Source organism: Cydia strobilella, chromosome 7 (assembly GCF_947568885.1).
Source record: "Cydia strobilella chromosome 7, ilCydStro3.1, whole genome shotgun sequence".
In the NCBI taxonomy this organism is placed as follows: Eukaryota; Metazoa; Arthropoda; class Insecta; order Lepidoptera; family Tortricidae; genus Cydia; species Cydia strobilella.
The window spans coordinates 7,816,135-7,832,194 of NC_086047.1; the positions used below are offsets into that span (position 1 = coordinate 7,816,135).

The following is a 16,060-nucleotide window of genomic DNA, read 5'->3' on the forward strand; positions in this document are numbered from 1 at the left end:
ATGGTAAGATTTATAAATGAACTTTGTATACAAAGACCTGAGTTGTATTTGGTGTAGGTACTCGATTATTAGATAAAGCTATTAACCGATATCGAATACTCCTATAATTATTTCTAGAGCCCCTATACTAGTTTAAACCTACTTACTAAATATATATGTAAGACTTAGATAAGATATTAATTATGTTGGATATAAACACACGTGCTATTGATGTTAGTATTATATGAGGTAGTGTAACTTAATTTATTTTGTGCCTAAATACCAGAAAGCCTCATATTTTACCAAGGATTGATTTCGCATACATTTCGAACGGTGCAGTGCAGGTGGATAGCCTTACTGGTCTCATTAAACCGTACAAGATTGCGTCTACAGATATATTTAGTCACTGTATTAATCTTACAACTGTTATAAATAAATATCCAAGCTTCGCTTTCTGTAATGCCGATTTATGTGTTCACATCTGTCTCAAAGCAATAATATTCAAACGAAATTTGAAATTACGCTGATTATAATCGGTCAAACCTAACTAATGCATAAATAAGTAAGTATGTATTTTACTATCTCCCACTATAGTTGCATTTGTAGGTCGTGACTGACTTTTAGCGAAAAGCATAACAATAGCTCGCTATTGAAGTTAATTAAGTTGGAGTTAAATGTGTCGAAAAGTGAATGTCATTGTGCGTTGCGCGGGAGTGCGGGCTGCTGCGGCCGCGGCGCGGGCGCCGCGCCGTGTCAGCGGTTACATAACCCTACGTGCAGCCAATGACCCACTTGATTCAATAGAACTAATCACAAAAACGAAGCCTTATTATTTTTAACACTATATATACATACCTATACCTACCTACCTATACACCCTATACAGTTCTAGACTTAGGCAAATGCAATCGTTCTTGTGGTTTAGAGATTATCGTTAATAATGTAGTACGATGGGCGATCCAAAAGTAATGATAACTGATATGTAAAACCACTAAAAAAAATTCTCAACATAATCTCCGAGCATGCCTACACACTTATTCCATCTTTTCTCCAGACCGCGAATTCCGTTTAAAAAAATTTTTTTTTCTCGACTCCAAATTGCCTCCACAGCAGCCATAACCACACTGTTGTCCGAATTTTTTTTGTCTCTGAGGTGTTCCTTCAGCCGTGGAAACAGATAAAAGTCGCTGGGGGCAAGGTCTGGTGAATAGGGGGGATGTTCCAGCAATTCGAAGCCCGCATCCTGGATTGCAGCCATTGCAACCCTGGCCTTGTGACGAGGTGCGTTGTCTTGGTGGAACAGTACCACGTAGTTTACCTCGTCGCTTCTCTTTGATAGCTTCCCGCAATCTTATTATTTGTTCTGCGTATTTGTCCTGTGATCGTGGCTCCCTTTTCCAGGTAATCAATCATTATGACCCCTTCGGCATCCCAGTAGTGTAAGCCCTTCGCATAAAAAAACCGCAAATCGATGTACAGGTTCGCCGTTTGGCTCACGCATACTAGAGGTCAAAACAAGATTTTTGACCCGCAGTTCCTAAAAAAATCCCTGCAGCAGATACATTGTTCATATGCAATTCCTCGGTTAAGATTCGTTGAATGCTGCCATACGAGATCCCTGTGACGTTATTTAAATATCTGATCGTCACTCAGTCTGATCAGTTAAAACTAAATCTTCAATTTTTTTGACGTTGTCTTCAGTAGATACGGACGATAGACGGCCGGCCCTCGCGGTGTTCGTCTTCAGTTTATGTCCTACCCAAATTAAACTCCTTGCACCAACGTGCAACTGTAGAATACGGAGGTGCAGAGTCCCCCAATGTTCCCGACAATTCAATATGTATATCTTTAGTACACATTTTTTTCAAACAGAAGTACTTAATAACGGCTCTTAATTCAGTTTTCTCCATTTTCGCGTATTTATTCCGACAAGTCATGAATAAATGGAATGAACTCACTGACAGATATATATATTTTTTTTATTTTTTTTTATTTACTGTCCAGTAACCGCTTTAAAAAATAAAACCTCTTTTTACCTTATTCCGACATTAAAAGTATTCAATTATCATTACTTTTGGATCGCCCCTCGTATACCGATAAATACATTAAGATAATTAACTTGGTAGTTACGACAGTAAAAGTGATGGATGTTGTACGAGTAGGTTATAGCCTTATGGATATTCGATTAAGTTAGCGGTTCTTAAGAGTGCCTATTAAAAACCAGGGCCTATCGCGAACCACGTTCGACGTGTCACATCTCTGTCGCACTTGTAAATTCGTATGTATTAAGTGTGACAGGGAACGTGGAACGTGGTTGGCGGTCGGCCGTCAGATCTCATGAGAACGGCCTTATCATATGACAGGTCATGTCCTATGTCCTATCCTATTTCGACTTTTTAACGCAGACATTATTCAGCCTCGCATTGAAACGAGCTATGGTTGAATGTTTAAGCTCTCAGCCCTAAGCTATTCGGATAAGCCTAATTACGACCTCAAAATTTCCCTCACCTACTTGGCAAACAGATAAGCTCTGGTAGATCAAGAAAGAGTGAAACCAAGTGAAACTGACGTTTTAGACGCGTTGAATAAAAACAAATGAACGCTGTTAGGGTAAACTCGCATTATTTGGTAACACGACTAATTCGGCGATACAAGTTTTGAAGCATGACACCCAGGAAAGCTAGTGAATTAGGGCCTTTTAAATGGGACCTCACGGCTTCACGGCTTCGGCGGCTTTGCCGTGAGGCCCATTTAAGGCCCTAATTCACTAGCTTTCCTGGGTGTCATGCTTCGAAACTGGTATCACCGAATTAGGCGTATCACCAAATAATACGAGTTTACCCTAGTTGTAAATATAAATAAAAAGACAAGCTAAGCAATAATTTAATAAATGTAAAATAAAAACGTCTTTCAATCTATATTTTTTTTTACTTTAGTAATCTGTATATTATTATCTGTTCGATTCGCGTAATGCGATGCTCAAAGCCTATTACAAGACTAAGAAGATAGATGCTCAATCTAAATGACACACAAAGTAATACGTTACACAGTATTGCCTGATAAGAGTAATGCTAATTGATCGACGTTATCTGATCTGAGTCACATGTGAAGAAAAGATAAACCGTGTAGTCGTTATCCAAGTGATAATTTTCTGCTGACGCGAGAAACGTGTTAGTACACCGTTTGCATCACAACTGTCACGAGAATCCCGAAACACGTACCTATCGCGGTGATAACGAAACCTTCTCATTGAGGCTTCTGTAAATAGTTTCGATGTGACTGAGTTTTACGGAAGTACTGACGTCTCGTTTTAACAAGGTATTAAACAATAAAATGTACAATTTGGCATACGTACTCGTACTTATCAGTCATGATTTTGGACATTAGTGAAGTGCCGAGCAGATTGTGAAACGGTAATAATTTGGACAGCAAGTTTTAAAAAGGCTAAATTACGTTAGCGCTGTCTAGATATCGAGACCTTGACAAGGACTGAAGTAAGTGCTAGAATATACTGTATCAAGGTTTTTTTATGTTAGTATCATATCATTCATATAGGGACAAAATCATGTAGAGAAATATAACACAAAATCACTACCTATGTTCTGAAGAATACCATCAAAACTGGGAACTTTACCATTTTAACATAGCTTTTCCCACTTGCGTGACGAAAAGCGAATCATTTTCATTTTCAACATCAAGGCAACACCGACTTTATGATCTTATTTAATGACTACATTTTGTTTTGGTTTTTTTTTTATAAAAATTTTTTTTACAACCAATGATACTGGTCTACACACTAAGTACTTTATTTATTTTAAACCATCATTATGGAAACGATTACTTACAATTATAATTTAATAATTATTACTACAACGATCATTTTTAAATTTCCCGTGAGATGTTTTAGTGCACAGCCATCTCATGAAATCACAAAAAGAAAAACTATTCGTAACATTCGAGATATTTATGTACCTACCTATTAATTAATTTTAATTATATATATGATTATAATTTATGATACCTATGCTTCCCGCATTTTCTACTGTAGAAACGGCGATCCGTGGAAAGGATTTAGGGTTATGCAGCTTCAATCCAGTGGTCCTGACTCCAGTAAATGGTCAGCCACGGCAGACTTTTTCACCTGACTAAGTCCCGTGTTATAGTTAATAAGGTGCAAAAAGCGTGAAAGTTTAAAGCAGTCTAAATATGTATGTCTATGTCACCTATGTTCGTTTCGTGTGTTCCACCGTAGCGTGCAAAATTAAAAACTTTATTAGATACTCAGCCGATTCTGGTGAATGAGATGTCAATCGATTCGTTTTTATGACGCAGGTTAATTTTTAAACCGACTTTGAAATAGGAGGTTTATTTGACAAACAACCTTAGTTGCATTTAAAGTTGTTTTAAAAAAAAAAATAAGTCTTAAGTTTCATTAGTTATTTGATTGTATGATGATACATCGACGTGTGGTAAATGTATTAATCTTGCGTTTATATAACGTTACACAGTTAACACTTACGAAAATTATCAGATATGAAAATTTAACTTTCTATAGAATTTTATTAATTTCTCATATTATCAGTAGTACAATGATATGATAAGAGTGACAATGATGTGTGCTCCAGCCCGATAAGGCATACAACATTGCCAAGAGCCAGACGCTCCTGAACTAGGTCATACCTAATCAAACAACATTAGGTATAAGTACTTGGCAACCTTATAAGTCTACCACTTATCGCAGGTGGTTGGCAAAATAGTTGCGTGGTGATGGTTTTCCTGTAGATGGTAGATGGTATACATAGCTTAGTTTTGTGACCGAATCTAGTTAGATATTTAGTTTTAATTAATCTAACCAAATATTAATCAGCTAGCTAACTATTTACCAGCATTAGTGGTAAATGTTAATTGTAGGTAAGTAAGTTTCTCAATAATTGCCATTGAAATTGCGCGTGACATTGAGTTAATTTACCAAAACAAAGTTGCATATACATAAATTATTCGCATTAGCAAGTACTTACTTAATTGTTGCATCGCTTTAATTAACTGAAATTGAATAGCTAAGTAGGAATTTTCCTAAAAAAAGTTAACGAACAGACCTGTTACAGAGAACTGCTATGTGACTTATGTATAGAGGTAAAGTAAGCTTTTGGATAGGAAGATAGGAACCATTTTTTTCCCCCCGGATGTTGTTTTAGGAACAGAGAGTAAATACAATCAGTATCTAATGGTAATAAAAATAAATAAAATAAAATAAAGTTCATTTATTTCGCACAATAAGGAATCCATATAACATATATAGGTACACAATCTTATAACTAAATTATATTAAGATTAAAAATCAACCTTGTGTCCTGTCACTAACATAAGATTATAAAAACATTAAATTAAAATTTACAACATGGTTTAAACTATAATTAAAATGAACTATTAAAATTTTAAAATTATTATAAAAATCCTATTAAATTACATTTAATATATTACATTTAATTTAATTTATTATATATTTAGGCTAACGTGCATGGAGGACCAGTGCTTCAGAAGGCCACTGTCCCACCTGTTAGCCACGACGGCCAGGAGTCAGCCAGGAGGCTGTGGCGGCTGTCGCGTACCTTGCCAAGCATCGCGGCGCAACGCTTGCGGAGCGTGGCGTGGAAACCGTCCACGCTCGCGTCCGCAAACATCCCGGACCATGAATCTAGTATAACTGGATCGGTCATGAGGGGCGGGGGGAAATGACCGAACGGGATAGTCTTGTATCATTTTTTTTATAAGTCGAGTTCTTAGAAAGAGATTTCAGTTTAAGGTTCTTTTTGTGTATTCTTTAGTGAATTACCTATTTTTTATACACAGACGGCGTAAGGTGAAGGCGCGGCGCAGGCGTGGCGCAGGCATGAGCCGCTTCAAAACGTTTTCATACAAAATGTCGTCGCTTGTCGCCTTCATACGAGTACATTTTGTATGAAAACGTTTTGAAGCGGCATCAGCATCATGCCTGCGCCGCGCCTGCCCTGCGCGTCGTCTTCACCACGCCGTCTCTGTATGATTTGCGCCGTAGGTACGCAAGGTACGTTCGTTGCTCAGTCAGTTTAGTATTAGTAGTCAATAGGGTATTTGACTGTATTTAAAATAAATTATTTTACACCGCGCACCAAGCACCACGCACCACGCACCACGCACCAGGATCGAGAAAACTGGCGCATACTCCACCGATGCTCTTAAATTATGATGATGACGCACCACGCATGAAATAAAGCACCAGAAGATTAATAGAGAAACGTAGTCAGCAGTTATTTTTAGACAAAACTCGACTCGTATAAAACTATAAAGAGTAGGTAATTTGATTGTGACGTCACATGTGTCATATAAATTCCATAGGAGCAAAATCGATTTGACAGTTTGAAAAAAGAAACTGATTTTATTTAATAATAATACCGGCGCATCATTACAAACAACAACTTTTACAGTACATATGGTGCTATACTTTCTCGCACTAGTGCGTCAAATAGCATTTTTCGCCTTGCATATGTCGAAAGTTTAAAGGGCCATATGTACTGTAAAACGTTGTACGATACACGTGCGAATAGGTAATTCGCAACTCGTGTCGAGTTAAAACACTCCCTGCGGTCGTGTTTTAATTTATCGCCACTCGTTTCGAATTTCCTCTTTTCCGCACTTGTATCGTAAATAACTATTTCACTTCTCACTCGCTGCGCTCGAACCAATGAACTGCCTCGGATAAAAATGGATCGCTTTATGCCCTTGTTGTACAATCTACTATTACAGTACAATGGTGCTACTTTTTCGCACTAGTGCGGGAATGAGCACTTTTCGTGCATATGTCGAAAGTTTAAAGGGCCATATGTACTGTAAAACGTTGTACGATACACGTGCGAAAAGGTAATTCGCAACTCGTGTCGATTTAAAACACTCCCTGCGGTCGTGTTTTAATTTATCGCCACTCGTTTCGAATTTCCTCTTTTTCGCACTTGTATCGTAAATAACTATTTCTCTACTCCAGCACTCTTATTTGTAGAGATCAATACGATAATAACCGTTTACCTCCAACTCTGTAGAGAAAATATCTACAGTTAATTCTATCCCGCTACCCATACCACTTTGGACATATTTTATCTAGTTTAATATGTTATGATTTTTTTCTATTATATTTATATGACGAAATACTTGATCTTATTTGATTGAAACAGTCCTGCCAAACGTGCCTTTAGGTTAGGCACATTTTCGTCCTAAAATTTGTTAAGATACCCTTTAAAAGCCTAAAAGGGCAAATAACTATAAATCTAATAAATCAATAAAGTAATGCACATTAACGCAATCAATAATTACGTATATTTAGTACCTAATAAGACTAATTAATTTGGCATTATTATGTTTACCCACTCACTAATCACGTGCTTAATATTTTTTTAACAAAGAGGTATAATTAGATTAAGATTAAGTATTTTACTGACACTTAAATGTGTGTCTCTGACACAAATGAGTTCGAGTGATATTCACTGATGTCACATTTTTTTAAGTCAGAATTCGCCCCCCTGTATATTTACTAACTGCTGCTATATGTTTAATAACAAATCACCATACCGGTTTTAATAGTTTGTATTGTTTGTTCACAGACACTAGTCGTGCCTGCCTGAGTGCAGTCAGTTTTGGAAGTTGCCTCGACAGTTTAATTATAAGGTAAGCAAATATACTTATTTTCTTACTTTTAATTCATTTTTAGGGTTCCTCAAAAGGAAAAAACGGAACCCTTATAGGATCACTCGTGCGCCTGTCTGTCTGTCTGTCTGTCCGTCTGTCACAGCCTATTTTCTCTGAAACTACTGGACCAATTAAGTTGAAATTAGGTACACATATTTCATTTCATTTCATTTCATTTATTTAGCATATAAGTGTTATACCAAAGCGCTTATATACTAGTCAAATCAAATAACATGTAATAATATGTAAGTTTGTGACCCAAAGACGGACATGTAACGTAAACAAATAATGAATTTTAAACATGGGGGCCACTTGGGGGCGGTAAATGAGAAAATTAAAAAATAAAGTTTTTCAAACTATACCGTGTTACACATCACATGAAAGAGCTAATTGTGAAAATCTCAAATATTTTTTTTTTATAATTTTAGGATAAACAGTTTAGAAGTTATTCAAGAAAAATAGGCAAAAAATTACCATTCCCCCTTTATCTCCGAAACTACTGGGTCTAAAACTTTGAAAAAAAAACTAAACAAAATAGACCTATAGATCACAGGAAAACCTATTAGAAATGTGCAGTCAAGCGCGAGTCGGACTTAATTACTTAGTTTTTGATCCGACCCTACGGGTTTTTAACCGACTTCAAGATCTCAAAAGGAGGAGGTTCTCAATTCGGTGGTTTTTTTAAATGTTTGTTACTCCATAACTCCGTCGTTTTTAGACCGATTATGATAATTCTTTTTTTGATTGTAAGTATACATATACAGATTGGTCCCGTTTTTGTCAACACGCAGTTCTGATGATGGAATCCATGAGGAATCGAGGGAACTCCTCAAATGTTAAAGGCATACATATAGTGATTTTAGTATTTTCATCAACAAATCAAGCATTTACATTTAAAAAAGTGACATTTGATGAAGTGGAACTGCTGATGATGATCAGAATGGAACTCTTTAATGACGCATAGTTCACGTTTGGCGATTTGTCCTGTTCGTTATGTTTGTTAAGCAAGTTAGGTTTTCAAGACACATTTTTGTCAAGCTCGAGTTCTGATGATGGGATCCATGAGGAATCGAGGGAACTCCTCAAATGTGAAAGGCATACATATAGTGATTTTTGTATTTTCATCAACAAATCCAGCATGTCCATTTATAAAAGTGACATTTGATGAAGTGGAACTGCTGATGATGATCAGAATGAAACGCTTTAATGACGCATAGTTTATGTTTGGCGATTTGTTCTCTTCATTATGGACCCAGACCCAAACTTGGACCCGGACTCGAACTCGGACCCGGACCCGGGTCTGGACATGTAACCCAACTCGGACCCGGACCCGGACCCGGACCAAACTCGGACCCGGACTTGAACCCGAAAACCGGCTCGGACCCGGACCCAGACCAAACTCGGGCCCAAACTTGGACCCGGAGAGCCGGACACGGACCCGGACTCGGATGCGAACCCAGACCCGGATCCGGAAATGCTACTAGAACTAGTGCTACTAGTGGGTTAGGTGGGTGGGTGTTTTTGAACTGCGATTCTAACAGACCAGAACTTCTATCAGAAAAATAGGTTAGGTTAGGTTAGAACTGTGACCCTTACAGAAACGAAATTTAATTAGAAGACCGAACACAGGCTTTTATCAATAAATAGGTAGGTAAATTAGTAAATATACACAGGTGTGTATTTACATACCTACCTGCTGTGTACATACCTGCATACAAGATGAAGATTGCTTAAATGCTATTAGTCTGACTTGCCTGACTACACCTTTTTACGAATATAAGTACCTTCCTAAAATACCAACATTTTTGACAACTTCATTATTTTAATAAGCTATTAGGCACAAATTCCCGGGATTCGTGGTAATAAAAGGCACATGCAAAAATAATGAAGTTGTAAGAAATTTAATTTTAACACGTTCGCGGACGCGGATTGCATAGCATCCGTTTTTGTACTACTCCTGGTGACGCGGATGCTATGGAATCCGTTTTTCGGTTTAAATTTCTGGGTTGATATGCTTACCAATCCGCTTTGTCACAGTATAATATTATTCACCAACATTTCCTCTACCAGTCACCAGTCACAGAAGGCATACTGTCATATTTCATAGTTTTATCGCAGTTAAAAATTATGCTGTGACGTCTGCAATTGTGCCCCCCTTTTCGTGACGCGGATGCACATTCGCATAGCATGCTATAGCATTCGCCTTTGTATGGGATTCTCTTAGTAGCCCAGCAGGTGCGTCTGGGAGTAGACACGTGCAATTTGGGCGAATTTCGCGCGCGATCGCTATTTTGATGGATTTTTGTAATATCGTAATTAATGTTTTTCTTACAATTTCTTCAAGTTTTTGATTGTGTTTTAATAAACAAACATGCGTACTTGCTCGTAATTGCACTACAACCAAATTTTGATAACGGTTAACGTAAAAAAGTGAGGCATGAATGTGTGTACCTATTATTCAAGTAATTACGTTAGTAGTCATAGTTTTGGTGATATAATTGAGAAATTATAGCCTGCTGGCGCTCAATGACCACCCCTCACAAGGTAAGCCCTATATGACAAGCATTGTGGCATACTTTTCTGTATATTTCACGTCTTGTATTTGGTGCAGATGCATCCGAAAAAGAATATAAATTTGGGTAAATCATCATCATCAATCAGCCTGACAGGGAAAGCGGTAAACACGTTAATTCTAGGACTTAACGTGGCGATGCCGCACAGAGGACGTAGAGCATTTGTTGTCACATAGCGTATAAAAAATATACTTTATATTGACGCGGATTGCATAGCATTCGACTTGCATAGAATAACGCGTCATATAGCAACCTAATTGATATGTGTGTAGTGACGGGAATGCTATAGCAGTCCCAAAATCTCCATACAAAATTTAGGTGTCCAACTGGTGTGACTGAGCGTCCGCGAACGTGTTAAGTGGGTTCTTATTTTCGTAAAGGTGTAGTCACAGTTAGGCATAGGTGGAACCCCGCTGACCGCAATGGGTCATTGAAAAATTACGTCACACGTCACATTAAATTCTAGGTACTAATTATTCAAAATATTTTTAGATAAAACTAATCAGTGAATTAACAAAACAAACTGAACTCAGAGCTCGCGGTTCGCCAAAAACTCTAGAGGGTAGAATTATACATCTATAATAGGGTATTTGACTACTAGTTAAATCAGTTTCTTTTACGAACTGTCAAACCGATATTGTTACTATGGAATTTATATGAAACACTAGCATGTGACGTCACGATCAATTTACCTACTTTTTATCGTTTTATCTTTTTCTTCCTCGGTTCCTCATGGCTGAGGGTCGCGACAACACGAAGTCGTTATTTTGTGCACCAAAGCTGTCCATTCTGCACGATTTTCCGCCGTTCTGATAATAGGCGCCTGGCAGGCCTTCTTCACAGTGTCTACCCAGCGGGTTTGTGGATGTCCACTACCCCGACCTCCATCCACCATGCCAACCATAATGCGCTTTTCAAGGTTGTCCGGACGGGTCTGGGCACGTGTCCAAAGTAGCTAAGGATTGCTGCAGGCAAATGGCTGATAAACGACACTGGATTTTCAATTCCGTCAGGATTGATGCATTATAGTGCGGCGCGCCGTCCAAGGAATATCCAAAATCTTGCGCCAACACCACACCTCAAATGCGTCAATCCTACTCCGAGTACTCGCTTTCAGAGTCCAGGTTTCCGAACCATATAGGAATATAGAGAAGACCAGGGTACGCATTAGCTTTGTTTTGGTTGCTTTGCTGATTCCTCTGTTCCTCCAGATCTTCTCTAACCCCTTAACCGCAGATTTTGCGATTTGAGCTCTTCTGATCACCTCTCGCTCACAATCTCCGTCCGCGGTGATCAGTGAACCGAGGTAGATGAAATCTAGTGCAAGTTCGTTTAACTCGCGCACCGAGGGTTCCGTACAAACTTTCAATTTTCTCATGTAAATAGAATCACGAAAGACTTGACTAGAAGTATCTTTTAAGCTAATTGTGTACAGCGCCATCTATCGGCAAATTGGCTAACTAATTTGCGCGTCCTGTATATATGTTGGTTTTTCAAGGATACTTAATTCTTTATCATGTGAACTGATTTCAACAATTGTTGTTTTATTTGAAAGAAAGTATTTTTAGTGTAATCTCATAGACATTTCAAGTATAACAAACAACCGCCAATGGGCTTAAATTGCAAATTAAATTAGAAAATGTTTTTTGATAATTAAAAAAAGTTTTTGAGATAGGGGTGTGATTTTATTTTTCCTGTAAAATTTATGATAATGTTATTATAATGTTAAAATTTCAAAAATTGTTGTTGATAAACTTCGGAGATCAGACAAGACAGAAATAAGACAGAAAAATACACGCAATTTGCGAAGTTCAGTGTTCGCGGTAGGCCTTGAACCCTTACCAAGGTTACAGTGGTCTTGGACCGTCGGATGCTTTCCAGCCGTATAGGCAAAGCTTTACGAAGCAGCCATGGGTGGAATGACACAGAAAAGTAGGTATGCTTACTCCCTCTAGCGAATAACTACGTCCCGTAGGCTTGCCGAGGCTTTGCGAAAGTATAAATACATTAAATACGCTGTTAACGTCTTTTTTAGTGTTCCGTACCTAAAGGGTAAAAACGGGACCCTATTACTAAGACTTCGCTGTCCGTCCGTCCGTCTGTCACCAGGCTGTATCTCATGAACCGTGATAGAACAGTTGAAATTTTCAAATGATGTATAGTTTGTCAAAGGCCTGTTTTATTTCAAACATAGACAGAGAGAATCATACCATCTTAGTCTTACACTAGTACTAGCACCCAAAAGAAAAGGATGAGTATAGATTTTTTTTTCTTCTTATTTACTGACAATTTGACCAACTATATTTCTGTTTCCGCTATAACAAGAAATACTAAAAATAGAATAAAATAAATATTTCAGTAGGGCTCCCATACAACAAACGTGATTTTTTTTGCTGTTTTTTGCGTAATGGTACGGAACCCTTCGTGCGCGAGTCCGACTCGCACTTGGCCGGTTTTTTACACGACTGTTTATCATTTCTATATAGACCAGCGGTGGAACAAAAATGGGTTTTGATAATATTAAAGTTTTTTCTTTTTCGATATGTCATTGTTAGCATGTTAAATAAGACTTTCGTAAAAAGTTAGAAATTTTTAGGGTGAGCGTTCGGATATATTGAAATATTTTAATTTCTGCTAATAACTTTGTAAATATAGAATTAAAGTTACAAAAAACTTTAACATATTCAATACCACTTTAATTTATACACAATATTCGGTTTTTAGAAATCTGGAACATGTGCTTTCTGGTGAACTTAAAAACATGAATTATTTTGTAAATAAATAATTAGAGTAGCTGATATTGCAAAATTACGATATTATGGATCAGCTTATTATACTTGTAAAAAATTAGAAATGTAGACAATGTGCTTCTCTAGATATTGATATCTGGTTAAGCAGTATAGCCAATATTGAATTAAAGTTTGTAGAGTTAATATTAAACGGTCATGACAATGATCTTAGTTCCCACACAAAAGATTAGAAATATAAAATTTGTGCGTCACTAAATACTGATACGTATGCATTCCGTTCTTATATTTACGTTACATTTCAAACGCGCGGCATGGTTGCGCGCGCCGCGCTGTGCGCCGCCGAGGCAGCGATCAAACGGTATTGATATATAGGTAGATCAACGGTATATAGATCAACGGGCTAGCGGGTAACCTAACCTTGCTAGACGCGTGCAAAATAATATTTCACAAAATTCAAAAAAATGTTCTAAAAGCAATCTGTATTTTTAACAGGTTAAAATTAAGTATCTAAATAGTCATAAAAATAATAAACCAGAACATTTGGTCGTGTCGTGTCTTTAACCTTGCCAGGCGATCTAAAAAGTATGGCACTTACTTGCACGCAAAATTAAGTTTGTTTACTATACAAATTGTATGCATTACAAAGTTATCTTTGCACACAAAATTAAGTTTCTCTACTATACAAAGCGTATGCTTCGCAGTTATTTTTGCACGCAAAATTATGTTTGTCTACTAAACAAAGTGTATGCATTACAAAGTTATTTTTGTAGTAAATTAAAGACCACTAGGTAGGATGTACAGTCAGCAATACTATTCGCTTAGCACCTTTGCATACAAACCTATACAGGGGTGGTATCTTTTCTCTGCAGCTAACTGTACAATGTGATTGTAACTATGAGGATGGTGTATATTTATGATGTATGAGGACATTTCTATTAAAAGTTATGTTAGATTTTGAAATTTTTATATTGAGTATATCTACTTATATAAAAATTTTAATTTCGGTTGTGGAATTTTATATTATATAACATACAAAAAAAACAACAATAAACAAAAAAATATATATAGGGCTGTATCTCCTAAACCGTCCGTCGCAGCGCAAAAATAAAAAAAATTTCGTTCCCCTCTTTCAATATACAGAAAACACAATAAATAAATAAATGAATATTATAGGACATTCTGACACAGATTGACAGTCCCACAGTAAGCTCAAGAAGGCTTGTGTTATGGGTACTCAGACAACGATATATATAATATACAAATACATAGAAAACACCCATGACTCAGGAACAAATATCTGTGTTCATCACACAAATAAATGCCCTTACCGGAATTCGAACCCAGGACCATCGGCTTCACAGGCAGGGTCACCCACTAGGCCAGACCGGTCGTACAATGAAACACAAAAAGAAAAAAAAAACTTTACACGGCTGTATCTCCTAAACCGCGCGTCGTAGCACAAAAACAATCATCAAATTTTCGATCCACTTTAAGAAACCCTCAATTAATATTTAAAAAAAAAAAAACAAAAAAAAACCAAAAAATCTTTATAAGGCTCTATCTCCTGAACCGTGCGTCGTAGCGCAAAATAATAAAATTTTCGTTCAACTGCAGTGGACCCTTAATTAACATTAAAAAAAAAGAAAAAAGGAAAGAAAATTCTTTAGAGGGCTGTATCTCCTAAACAGTGCGTTGTAGAGCAAAAATCGTGCGACGGAGCGCAAAAATAATCAAATTTTCGTTCCACTTTAAGAAACCCTTAATTAATATAGGTATATAAAAAACACAAAAAATCCGTATAAGGCTTAATCTCCTAAACCGTGCGCCGTAGCGCAAAATAATAACATTTTCGTCCGCCTGCAGTGGACCCTTAATAAACATTTAAAAAAAAAACAAAGAAAAAAAAAACAGAAAAATATTTACAGGGCTGTATCTCCAAAACCCTTCGTTATAGCGCAAAAATAATCAAATTTTCGTTCCCCTATCAGAAGCCCCTAAGTAACATACAAAAAACACAATGAAAACATAAAAGAAAAAAACAAAGAAAACAATCTTTTTATAGGGCTGTATCTCCTAAACCGTGCGTCGGAGCGCAAAAAAAGTAAAATGTTCGTTCCCCTCTAAAAAAGATAGATATAACTCCGTAATAGATGGATACAGTCTAAGGAAAAAACGTGCCTCGAAAATCACGAAAATTTGTTTCTCGATCAGAGGGCGCCACTAGTTTTGGCTTACTCTCGTATAGATGGCGTTGACGGTTTCGTTTGTTATTTATAATTTTAACGCATATCAGTGAAAGAACATGGGTCAAAATCATATAAAAATAATTAATGCAAATAAAAAAATCATTTATCCATATTTAAATACATTTTAACGTATTTTTATAAATCTTCATTTTTAGTTTTAAAGTATGTCGATAGATGGCAGTGAATTTAAAGCGGTTACAAAATTTACTATGACAGTACCACTCTATCTTATTATATCCTCTTTGCCTCTAAGAAACCCTTTTTTAATATGAGAAAAAACAAAAAAAAACGAAAAAAATATTTACACGGCTGTAACTCCTAAACCGTGCGTCGTAGCGCAAAAATAATCAAAATTTCATTCCACTTTAAGAAACCCTTAATTTATATTTAAAAAAAAATCTTTATAAGGCTGTATCTCCTAAACCGTGCATCGTAGCGCAAAATAATAAAATTTTCGTTCCATTGCAGTGGACCCTTAGTTAACATTAAAAAAAAACAAAAAAAAAAAAGAAAAATATCTTTACAGGGCTGTCTCTCCTAAACCGTGCGTTGAAGCGCAAAAATAATCTAATTTTCGTTCTCGTTTGAGAAACCCGTAAGTAACATTCAAAAAATACAATGAAAAACAAAAAAGAAAACAAAAAATTAAAACATCTTTATAGGGTTGTATCTTTTAAATATTAATAAGGGTTTCTTAAAGTGGAACGAAAATTTAATTATTTTTACTCTTCGCTCCGACGCACGGTTTAGGAGATACAACCCTATAAACATTTTTTTCTTTGTTTGTTTTCTTTTT

At 36.6% G+C, this 16,060-nt stretch overlaps 2 protein-coding genes across 4 annotated transcripts in view; one reads left to right on the top strand and one right to left on the bottom strand.

Moving 5' to 3' along the window:
* The window catches only part of LOC134743136 (adult-specific cuticular protein ACP-20-like), a 294,612-nt gene that overhangs the window by 138,751 nt on the left and 139,801 nt on the right, over nt 1–16,060 (bottom strand). The window lies entirely within an intron of this gene.
* The window catches only part of LOC134743112 (very long chain fatty acid elongase AAEL008004-like), a 54,054-nt gene that overhangs the window by 20,912 nt on the left and 17,082 nt on the right, over nt 1–16,060 (top strand). For 2 of the 3 annotated variants that reach the window (XM_063676446.1, XM_063676443.1), the window contains exon 2: nt 7,611–7,674. The gene's annotated coding sequence lies outside the window, so the exon portion shown is untranslated. Of the gene's footprint in view, nt 1–3,449; nt 3,474–7,610; nt 7,675–16,060 lie in introns of those variants that run through there. The other variant, XM_063676444.1, reaches the window with a different exon arrangement.